This window comes from Microcaecilia unicolor, chromosome 2 (assembly GCF_901765095.1).
Source record: "Microcaecilia unicolor chromosome 2, aMicUni1.1, whole genome shotgun sequence".
Classification (NCBI taxonomy): domain Eukaryota; kingdom Metazoa; phylum Chordata; class Amphibia; order Gymnophiona; family Siphonopidae; genus Microcaecilia; species Microcaecilia unicolor.
Window position 1 is genome coordinate 152216919 of NC_044032.1, and position 12406 is coordinate 152229324.

Sequence of the window (12406 nt, forward strand, 5' to 3'; positions counted from 1 at the left end):
AAGGATGGGGAGAGAAAGACGCTGGATGGAAGAATAGGGAGAGAAAGAGGGGAGGTGGATGAAAGGATGCAGAGAGAGGGGAGAGACTGGAAGGATGTGGAGAAGGGACACTGAGCAAAAAAGGGTAGAGAGAGATAGACACTGGATAGAAGGAGGGGGGAGAGAGAGACATTAGATGGAAGGATCGGGACAGAGGGTAGATGGGTGGAAGGATGGGGAGAGAAAGAGGGAAGACGCTGAATGGAAGGGTAGGGAGAAAGAGGTGACGCTGGATGGAAGGATGCAGAAAGAAAGAGGGGAGACACTGGAAGGATGGGGAGAGAAAGAGGAAAGCTGCTGGATGGAAAAAGGGAGTAGTGAAAGACTGGAGAATAAGAGGAAGGGGCAAGGGGAGAATAAGGGTGAGGAAAAGATGAAAAGCCATACGTAGATGAAGTAAAAAGAAGGAAATTAAATAAATAATTAATTAAATCTGGACAGAGAGAGAGAGAGGAAGAAAAATATTGAGGAAAACAAAGAAAAAGGAGAGAAAAATTACAAATGGCCAGGAAACCCTGGCAAAAGAGTTAAGAGAAGATGAAGGAAAGCAGAATCAAGAGACTGGGAGCAACACAATTACAAAAAGTAAATGGCCATACAACAAAGGTAAAGAAAATAATTTTATTTTTAATTTAGGATAAAGAAATATGGTAGCTGTGTTAATAAAGTTTAATAAATGCAAATAGAACACAAAATAGAAAATATGGTGATACCTTCACTGATTTTAAAACATTTTTGATTAGCTTTCAGAGACCAACACTTCCTTCCTCAGGTCAGGAAAGGATACCATAACAGCATTATACTGACCTGAGGCAGGAGGTTTTGGCCTCTGAAAGCTAACTGAAAAGGGTATTAGGCTATTAAATAAAATATTTTCTGAAATGGTCGTGGGTTTGAGGTGTGCCAGGGGGTGGAGCCATATAGAGAGGGTGGAGCCAATGCAAAGTGGGTGTGGCTGTGGGCATGTACTAAAATCTCACTCTAAAAAATCGGGATCCCTTGGCAGCTCTGACTTTACCAGTCAACCTCTGGTGGGGAGACAAACGAATCCTGGTTCAGGCCTTCCTTGACTCAGGAGCTGCTGGGAACTTTGTGGCTGAGCAGCTGGTATGTCAACATGGAATTCCTGTAAAACCCCTCTGGATACTGCTTTGTATCTCTTCAGTCTACAGAGAACCGCTGTCTGGACACCTGGCGATGATAACTAGCCCCATCTCTCTCCAAGTGGGCCTTCTAAACCAAGAAGCCATAGAGTTCTTTGTACTCCCTAAGTCAGTCAACCAAGTCATTCTGGGACTCCCGTGGTTACAAAAGCTTGAACCTTATGTTGACTGGCACTCCGGGGATATTTTGGCCTGGGGCCCAGCCTTCTTTCACACTCCGGGGATATTTTGGCCTGGGGCCCAGCCTTCTTTCATACCTGCCTCATACCGGTGCACCCTCGGCTACCTCTGACTAAAACCGAGCCATGCCAACTCCCAGGCCTTCCCGCAGCATATGGTGCCTTTGCAGATGTGTTTTGCAAGAAACAGGCTGAGACCCTACCACCTCACTGAGAGTATGACTGCCCTATTGATCTCTTGCCTGGTAAGATGCCACCCAAGGGCAAGGTCTATTCTCTCTCCATTCCAGAGACCAAATATATGAGGGAGTACATCCAAGATAATTTGTGATGAGGCTTTATCCATCCCTCCACCTCCCTGGGGGGGGGGGGGGGGCAGGATTATTTTCTTGTGGGGATGAAGGATGGATCCTTATGGCCATGCATTGATTATCACAGTTTAAACATGATCACCATCAGGCAGTGGCGTTCCTAGGGGGGGCTGACACCCGGGGCGGATCGCCAATGCGCCCCGCCCCCCCCCCGGAACAGCGCGATGCTCCCCCCGCCAAAAGAACTCCCCCCAGGTGCACGCCGCTGGGGGGGGTGCCGCGTGCCTGCTGGCTCTTCGTTTTCATGCTCCCTCTGCCCCGGAACAGGAAGTAACCTGTTCCGGGGCAAAGGGAGCATGAAAACGAAGAGTCGACAGGCGCACGGCACCCCCCCAGCAGCATGCACCCGGGGCGGACCGCCCCCACCGCCACCCCTTGGTACGCCACTGCCATCAGGTACAGTGTAATGGAATATTCTGCCACAAATATTGCGGGAAGAGGCATCTCTGCACTGGTTTAAAGGCATGGGCTTAGTTTGACTGTTTCGTTTGGGGAAGCAAAGGATGGAGCAGGGCATATTAGCATATTCATTTGCAAATATATATATATATATATACAAATTAATGTGTTAATATGGAGGAAGGAAGGGAGAAAGAGCTGGCTTTTTTGGGAATAACTATAATGAATATGTATGAGATATCTCATACATATTCATTATGGTTATTCCCAAAAAACCCCAGCTCTTTCTCTCTTCTTTCTTCCTTACCCAGCACCCCCTCTTCCTCTCCAGTAGTATTTCCCCACCCCCTTTCCCATACCATGCCAGTGCTGACCTTAGAAATGCATAAGCTCTATATGTAGTTCCTTCAAGAGGTAGTGTCATGGGCGTAGATTGGGGGGGGGGGCGAGGGGGGGCATTGCCCCCCCAAACGAGTCGCACCGGCCAACTGGCGGGGCTTAATTGTGTCTTCCCCGCCGGCGCTGCCTCGGTCCCTGACTCCCTGCAGCATTTTTGTCTTCACCCGTCCTGTACCCGTCGCCGTCAGCGCAGCCATTCATTCTCACAGGCAGCCTCATTCCCGCTCCCCTTTGCCCCGTCCACTCCTCCGACCGGCTCTCTCTGATGCACTTCCTGTTAAACAGGAAGTGCATCAGAGAGAGCCGGAGGACGCGGCAAAGGGGAGCGGGAACAAGGCTGCCTGTGAGAATGAATGGCAGCGCTGACGGCGACGGGTACAGGATGGGTGAAGACAAAAATGCTGCAGGGAGTCAGGGACCGAGGCAGCACCGGCGGGGAAGACCGAGGCAGCATGCTGGCTGGTGGCAGGGAGACAGGTAGAGACAGTCACAGGAGCACTGTTGAGGTGATAGGGTAATGCTAGGTAGAGGTGAGCGAGAGAGGTGGGGAATGTTGGTGGGGGGAGATGCATGGGGGAGAGAGAGGGAGAAATAATACTGGATGTGGAGGAGGAGGGAGGGACAGCAAGAGAAAAGGGGAAATGTTGGAACATGGAAGTGGGAGGGAGGGAGACAGAGAGAGAGATGCTGTATGGGGATGGGAGAGATGCTAAAAGGGGAAGGAAGAGAACAAAAGAGATAGATGTTGGGCCCAGGGTGCAAGGATGGGAGATATTGAGAGTGATGTGGGCAGTGAGAGAGAAGAAGGAGGGAAGAGAGGTTGTACATGGGGATGGATGAGAGGGAGGGATAGATATACACTAGAGGGGAAAGAGAAAAAGAGGGAGATTGTGGATCCAGGGACAGAAGGGAGTGAGGGAGAAATGCTGGACAATTGGAGGGAGGGAAGAGAGAGAGGAAGAAATGCTGGACCACAGGGAAGAGGGGGATGGAAGATGCTGGGGTGTGGGTGTGTGTGTGGAAGGGACAGGGAGATATTAGGCTACAATGGGAGAAAGGGAGCAGGCGTGCTGGGCTAGAAGGTTGGAGGGAGGAAGATGCTGCAAATGGTGGAACTATTTGGGAAAGGCCAAAGGGGAGGTGGGAAGGAAACAAATGAGAGGATGATAGTGATGGGGGGGGGGGGGGGGGGGGCAGAAATGTGGTAATGGAGAGTTGATTAAAGATGAAAGGAAATGAAAGGTTGGAGGAAGGACTGAGAAGAGGAATGGGGCAGCTAGTGGGTGAAAGAAATGGAATTTGATAGCTGAAAACTAAAAAGGAGAAGGATGAGGACGAGGGTGAAATTTAAGTGAACAGAGAGGCATAAAGAAACAAAACAGAGAGGAAAGAGCTAAAAAAGAAATAATGTGTCAAAGGTAGGTGTAGTGAAGGAATGGAATAAGACAGGAGAGAAGAGAAAAGACAAATGGACAGCAAGCAGTTGAAGGAGAATTAGCAGAAAGACAGGAAAAGAGGAAACTGGAACCAGCATGATTGAACAGTAAAATGTCCAGACAACAAAGGTACAAAAAAGTATTTTATTTTGAATCTATTAAATGGAATATCAAATGGAAAGAAGGCACTGCATAAAACAGAAGACACTGGGACCAAAGTGAATAGAAAAACTAAATGATCAGACAACAAAGGTAGAAAAAAGTATTTTATTCAGAATTTATTAATTGGAATATGTCAGTTTTCTGTGAAATTTTGCATGTAAGTTTCAATTTTTCTGGTATTGCTGCATGCTGAGTCTGACTTCTTCAGTTAACTTTCCAGTTCAGTATTTTGCCTTCATATTTTTTGCTTTCTAGTTCCTTGTGTCATGTCTGTTGTGTCATGTGTTTTTCACGAGGTAGTGTATTGGTGTTTTAGAGCCTGGTGTAATTACAGTTCTGCCTTTGCAGCTCGTCCTGTCCTTGGAATTAGTGCTGTTATGGTTTAGTAAGGTTATGAGTGTGTTTTTGCACAAGTTTGTGTACAGTGTGTTGCAGTGGAGAGATTGTGTGTTGGCTTTACTGAGGTGGCACCAAAACATCAGAAAGGGTGTAGAGCCTAAATCATGATACACTACCTCTTGAAGGATCTACCTATAGAGCTTATGCATTTCTAAGGTCAACACTGGCATGGTATGGGAAAAGGGGTGGGGAAATACTACTGGAGTGGAAGAAGGAAAGAAGGAAGGGAGAAAGAGCTGGCTTGATATCTCATATATATTCATTATGGTTATTCCCAAAAAAAGCCAGCTTTTTTCCCTTCCTTCCTTCCTCCATATTAGCATATTCATTTGCATATGTATATATGCAAATGAATATGCTAATATGCTCCGCCCCATCCTTTGTCCCCCCAAATGAAACAGTCAAACTACGCCTATGGGTAGTGTGTAATGATTTAGGCTCTAAAACCCTTTCTGATGTTTTGGTTCCACCTCAGTAAGGCCAACACACAATCTCTCCACTGCAAAACGCTATACACAAACTTGTGCAAAAACACACTCATAACCTTACCAAACCATAACAGCACTAATTCCAAGGGCAGGATGAGCTACAACCTTATGCGTGGAAAGGCAGCACTGTAATTACACCAGGCTCTATAACACCAATACACTACCTTGTGAAAAAAACAAAACAAAAAAAGGGCTGCAAATACTACATGCTAGCAGAATACTGCACCTTGATCACACATGAAAAACACATGACACAACAGACATGACACAAGGAAGTAGAAATAAAAAAAATATGAAGGCAAAATAATTAACTGGAAAGTTACCTAAGTCAGACTCGGCATGCAACAATACTAGAGAAATATCACAGATGCACATTTCCAAAAACTGACATATTCCAATTAATACATTCTGAATAAAATACTTTTTTCTACCTTTGTTGTCTGAGCATTTTAGTTTTTCTATTCACTTTGGTCCCAGTGTCTTCTGTTTTATGCAGTGTCTTCTTTCCATTTCATATTTTTTCACTCACCATGTCCACCATCCTCCTGTTTCCTTATGCGTCCTGTCTACCATCTGTAGCCCTGTCCCCATCCTTCCTCCAGTTTCAGCATCTACTCTCAAAGATGGGCATAATCGAAAGGGGACGACCATCTCTAAGGGCGTCCATCTCTAAGGACGTTCTGGCGAAGGGACGGGGAAACCCATGTTATCGAAACAAGATGGGCGTCCATCTTCGTTTCGATAATACGGTCGGGGACACTGAAATCTCAACATTTAGGTCGACCTTAGAGATGATCGACCTTACAAATGGGCGACCCTGGTTTTCGGCCATAATGGAAATCTTTCACTTAAAGCTCTCTCTTCCCTTCTTTTCTTTTCAGCCTCTCTGTTCACCTCTCTGTTCACTCAAATTTCACCCTCTCAATCCACTCCCTTTCACTTTTAATTTACCTTTAACTTTCAATCTTGTTCTTTCAAATCCTAGCTCTTGCATTTCCCATCTCACTCCAGTCTCCTAGTCCCTTTTTAAACATCTATTCCATATTATCACATTTCTACCCTCTGTATGCACTTTCTTCCTCTCACTCAGTTCCTCACAATCCTCCCACAGCCTTTCCCTCATGGTTCCACCATTCCTAGCATTTTCTCCCCCTTGAAATTTAACAGCTCCATGCCTTTTCCCCTCCACACCCAGAATTTTCCCCAAGTCTAACATCCCTCCCTCCCTTCCTTCCATCTACCAAGTCAAACATCTCTCCCACCCTCCCTTTTATTATTATTATTATTTGTATCCCACATTTTCCCACCTTTAGCAGGCTCAATGTGGCTTACATATAACCGTTAACGGTGTTAGCCGATTACGGTCTGAACAAATACATGGTATGAATTAATGCAAAGTGATATTGTAGTAGAATGGGGTACATATAAGGTAGTTACATATATGGTCGGTGTGTTGGGGGGAAAGTTAGAGAGGGAAAGGGGGAAGAAGAGTCAGATAATGTCCTTTATGGTCTTTGGTTACATTGTGTCGCATGTGACCAGGTAGGTATGCTCTTCTGAACAGGACAGTCTTTAGTGCTTTCCAAAAACTTAGGTGGTTGAGCGTAGTTTTTACTGCTTTTGGTAATTCGTTCCATAGTTGTGTGCTTAGGTAGGAAAATCTGGTTGCATAGGTGGATTTGTATTTGAGTCTTTTGCTGCTTGTGTAGTTTAGGTATGATCGTGCAGATTTTGTGGTGTTTCTGGTTGGCAGGTCGATGTGGTCTGTCATGTATCCCGGTGCCTCGCTGTAAATGATTTTATGAACAGTCGTGCAGATTTTGAAAGTGATACGTTCTTTAATTGGTAGCCAGTACAATTTTTCTCTGAGTGGTTTGGTGCTGTCAAAACATGTTTTTCCAAATATAAACCTAGCTGCTGCGTTTTGGGCAGTCTGAAGTTTCTTTTTGATTTGAACCTTGCATCCCGCATAGATTCCATTACAGTAACCTGCGTGGCTTAGTACCATGGACTGTACCAAGTTACGAAATATTTCTCTCAGGAAGAATGGTTTTATGCATTTGAGTTTCCACATTGAGAAAAACATTTTCTTTATGGTGGATTTCGCTTGGGTCTCTACTACTACTATTTAGCATTTCTATAGCGCCACAAGGCGTACGCAGCGCTGCACAAACATAGAAGAAAGACAGTCCCTGCTCAAAGAGCTTACAATCTAATAGTGATAGATTACGGTCGATTGTTACTCCGAGAATTTTCAGGTTGTCTGAGACCGGGAGTGTGTATCCTGGGGTGATTATGTTTGTGGGTTTGTATGCATTGTATTGGGATAAGATGATGAGACAGTATGTTTTTTCTGTTTGAGTTTTAGTTGGAATGCATTTGCCCATGAGTTCATGATGTTTAAGTTTAGTTTGATTTCGTTGGTGATTTCCACCAGAACATGTTTGTATGGGATGTAGAGTGTGACGTCATCAGCGTAGATGAATGGGTTAAGGGGATAGGGTCTTGGCTAGTGGAGTTATCATGAGGTTGAAAAGGAATGGTGACAGTGGTGATCCTTGCGGTACTCCGCAGCCTGGTTTCCAGGGTGATGATATGTTTGTTTTTGATTCCACTTGATATATTCTTGTGGTTAGAAAACCCTTAATCCAGTTGAGAGTGTCGCTACTAATTCCGAAGTAGTTAAGGAGTCTTAGCAGTATGTTATGGTTAACCATGTTGAATGCACTTGACATGTCAAGTGTACTCCTCCTCCAATTTGACTATTGCTATTTCTTGTTTGAATTTGGTTAGAAGAGTGAGTAGTACTGTTTCGGTGCTATGCAGGGGCTGAAATCCTGATTGTGATTCATGTAGTATAGTGAATTTGTTTATGTAGTCATTGACTTGTTTGGTCACCAGTCCTTCCATTAGTTTGACTGCTAATGGGATAGATGCTGCTGGGCGGTAGTTGGTAATATTGTTTGTTTTTTTTCTTGGTGTCTTTTGGTATTGGGGTGAGAAGGATGTTGCCTTTTTGTTGAGGGTAGATGCCTTGTTGAAGCATTAAGTTTAGGTGGGATGTGAGATCTTTTATGAAATGGTGGGGGGCAAATTGTATTAGGTAGCTTGGGCAAGTGTCCAGTTGACATTGGCTGTTTGAGTATTGTTTAATCGCCTGGGTAACTGTGTCGGTGCTGAGCAAACGATGACCATATTTGGTCAGCAGGGTATTCACCAGGGGTTGGGTCTAGGCCATTAATTAAGTTTTCTATGTCCATGTTGTTGTGAGGTAGGGTTTTGCGTAGGTTTACGATGTTTTTATTGAAATATTTAGCAAGGTTGTCTGCAGATGGGGTGTCAGTGTTGGTAGTGGTGACCAGTGTTGTGTCTAGTAGTTTGTTCACGAGATGGTATAGTTTTTTTGTAGTCTGACCCAATGTTAGTTTTGTAGTACGACCTTTTGGTCTGTCTTATTGCGTATTTGTATTTCCTTTGTAGTAGTTTCCATTCGTTGAGTGTGTGTTCGTTTTTAATTTTTTTACATGCACGTTCTAGTTTCCTAGATTGTGTTTTTAATTTTTTCAGTTCTTCATTGAACTACAGTATAGAGTTGTGTCTATGTGAAGTTCTTATTTGTAAGGGTGCTATTTTGTCTAGTATTTGTCTGCATCTATTGTCCCATTCTGAGAGGTAATATATGGATTCAGTTTGTGCTGTCCAATCGTTGTTGTATATCTGTTGCCAGAAAGTGTCCGGGTCTATTTGGCCTCTTGTGGTATAGGTTGTGTGTTCTCATGTGTAGAGAGAACCTCCATCCCTCCCTCCCTTTTATCCCCACCCTCCAGTTCCAACAGCTGTCCCTCCCTTGTGCCAACCTGTCACGAAACACCTAGCCACCTGCCTGGGGCTACTCCACAGCCACTTAGAGGGTCTATCCCCAGCACAGCTCAGGTCCACCTGCCACTTGTGCTCTATACTAGCACCCTCCTCCCACCGACTGGGTCTCAACCGCCTCTGGGTGAGTCTCCCACTCTCAAATTATCACCAGTGATTTCTAGCTTACTGGGACCACACTCCCAGTACCCCTACAGTTCCTAGAAAGCACTTACAGTCCCAACACACAAGCCACCAGGATTCTTAATCAGTCCAGAGACAAGCAGAGGCAATACACTAAAATTGTTTATTGTCTGAAAAATTAGAACAATGAACAGAAAAGGTGCAAACAGCAAAACAATAACAGGTAACTGAAATATGGATCAATTATAACATTATCTAAACATTTGTATACTATCTAAATAGTACCTGGGAAGATCAGGACATATAGTTGCTCACAAGTTATCAAATATAACTGGTTATAGTGCTTCAGCAAAGTGATCTCTCTCTTCTCCCGTGCTGAAACTGGAGGCAAAACCAGTAACTCCTGGGTAACTTCAAACTCCAGGCCTATCAGAGCCCAGAAGAACATTTGAAAATAGCTGGCCACATCTCTGCAGGTACTTCCTCTTTGAGCTTAAAACAAAAGGAATCATTAAATTTTCTGCAACAGCTTAAAACATAACATGCACAACCTGCTGGCCAAACTAAATACATTGCAGGAAAATATCAAAACAATTATCACAGGCTTAAAAACCCACTGTTTTGTTTTTTTTTTTTATTTTTTTTTTTATTTTTATTGAATTTACAGTTTTACAAGCATACACTTGAATCAAGCAATATCGAGCTAATATTTTTACAATCATAATTATTTAGACAAATTAAAAAAAGAAATTAATATAAAGAATTTCCTAAATTATTACAGGTATTACTTAAAGTAAATGTAGCTCAGCCTCAGACCACAATTAGAGTAAAGGGCTGTAAAAATAATAGGAGAACAAAAGAAGCATTTATTTATAAGAAATATGGCCTGGTCAATTGCACATCGTTTCTCATTAATACAACTTACGATGGAAATTTATTTGGTTAAACTTTTCTGATCCCGGAAAAATTTGAGCTGATCAGGCTCGAGGAAGACATACTTGTTATTCATATAATATACAATACATTTGCAAGGATATGTCAACATGAACTTTGCTCCCATAGCTTTAGTCTTTTCTCTTAAAGCCAAAAATAATTTTCGTCTGTCCTGGGTTGTTTTGGTCACATCAGGATATATCCATATCCTGGCCCCACAGAAAAAAGTCAAAGCATTTTTAAAGTACATTTTCATCAGGGAATTCAAGTCCTGTTCGAAGACAAATGAAACCAGGACAGAACTTCTAGTCTTTATATCTGATAGTGATTGTTCTAAAATTGTAGAAATATCCAGGGGTTCTTTCTCTTGTTCTTGTACTAAAGAAACTACATTTTTCTCATCTTCCACAGATTTTATTGAATTTGGTAAGTAGTAAATCTTGTTAATTGGGGGTAACAAGGAAGATGAGTAATGAAGTATTTCAATGAGGTATTTCTTAAAAAGTTCAAGAATGGAGATTCCAGGAACAACTGGAAAATTCAGTATTCTCAGATTCAATCTCCTATTATAATTTTCAATTTGATCTATTTTACGGTTTATTATCATATTATCTTTCATCACTGCTGTTGTCATTGATTTGAAATTTATTAAGTCCGTTTGAACCTGAGATATTTGAGATGTCGAGTCACTTTTCAACTGTTCAAACGCAGTAGATAAGGAGTCAAGTTTACTCACTATTGAAGCAGTCTCTAAAGCTGTCTTCCTCGACGCCTGAGTCAGTTCTTGAATCGCTTCCCAAATCAATTCCAGCGTCACCACCTGGGGAACTTTCCGTTCCCAGCTTGTTGTCTCAGCTTCTCGGGGCCAGCTACCGCCGAACGAGGAGTCGTGGTCGCCGCTTTCCGGTTTTCGCGGCTCCTTCAGCTCGCCCTTTTCAAAAGCTGGTCGCGGTGGAGGGTTGATTTCTGGCGGGGACAAAGATGTTTCAAACCCTTGGGGCGTCGGTGCTCCTTCATCGGCGACCCCTGCAGGGATTACCACGCCAGCTTCCGATGCTCGGCTCGTTGTGAAGCGGTCTATCGTCAGCTGTACCGGTGAAGATGTAAGACTCATCGACGGTTGAATTCTTACCAGACCTTTTCTCTTGGTATGTGGCATTATTTCGTTTGTATAATATCAAGAGGTTCAGAGACCAGCTAAACGCGACCTAATCACACACGAGTCGCGACCGCCATTTTGACACGCCCCCTACATCCATCATACAATGTTCAAAACCCACTGTTTTGTAACAGTGCACCATTGTGATCTGAGGAAGCAATAGTAACTCTATCTAATCCTGCATTATTAAGGACATCTTGTGTCCTGTGCCCTTTGATTTTGGCAAGTAAAGCTTTTATATCTCCTATGGCTAGGGTATGTCCTATCATTAAACTCTCCAATTTTCCTATCCAAGCTGAGGCTCCCTTCTCAATCGGGGGTAAAACTTTAACAAAGTTCTCTAAATCTGTAAAACTCCAGCAGACATACCATTGTCTGTCCTATCACCACCGTTGGTAAACAAGACAGGACAGGTTAATCCCTTTCTCTCATACTTCTCCCATACCCTCAATCCTTCTCTCATGTAATCATAATTCCACTTAAGATCTCCCCATCCACCCGTAATACAAACTCATATGTTGTGAATCTAAACATCCAGTCCTTGGTCAGGGTAACATCTGGAAATTTTCTTCCATGGGGGGTTCACATAGAACCCAACACTCAACCCAATCAGCTGAAATGCAGCATGTGCTGTTGCAGTAACACTCACCATGCTACAATTTGTAACCATTTACTCTGACTCTTCATATGTTGTCAGTGCTTTAACTACTTACTTGACCCAATGGACTCAGAGAGGATTCATAGCAGGTACCAGGACATTGTTGACCCATCATCAATACCTTTTAATGTCTCTGTTCAAGTTACTTTTAGAGAAAAGGAAAACTAACACACCAGTTGCCATTTTAAAATGCTGTGCCAAGGGAAAGATTGGATCTCCATGCATAATGTAGCCTGCAATTTGTTTGCAAAACAAGCATGTGAATTACCACCCACTCCATTGGAAGTAGCCTCATTAGTTTTCTACCAGTTGCCACTAAGGTCCGGGAGGATGTTAGAGAGAGAAGCTTTGGAGACACTCCAGGACTTTCAGTCAGCAGTCTTGCAGGCTACAGGCAGAATTAGACACCTGGAAGGTGTTATTCCTCCAAGGGAATTTGGTATCACTTAAGTGGGACACCATGTATTACACTGACAACATTCCAACTGCTAATTCCCACCTTGCACCTACCATTACATAGTTCTGTACAGAACATGATGATGCAGTTGGCAAGGAAATGGTGAATCCCCAATATGAAAACCCTTTTACAGCAGTATGTACTTGTATGTCTTGTGTACCTTTC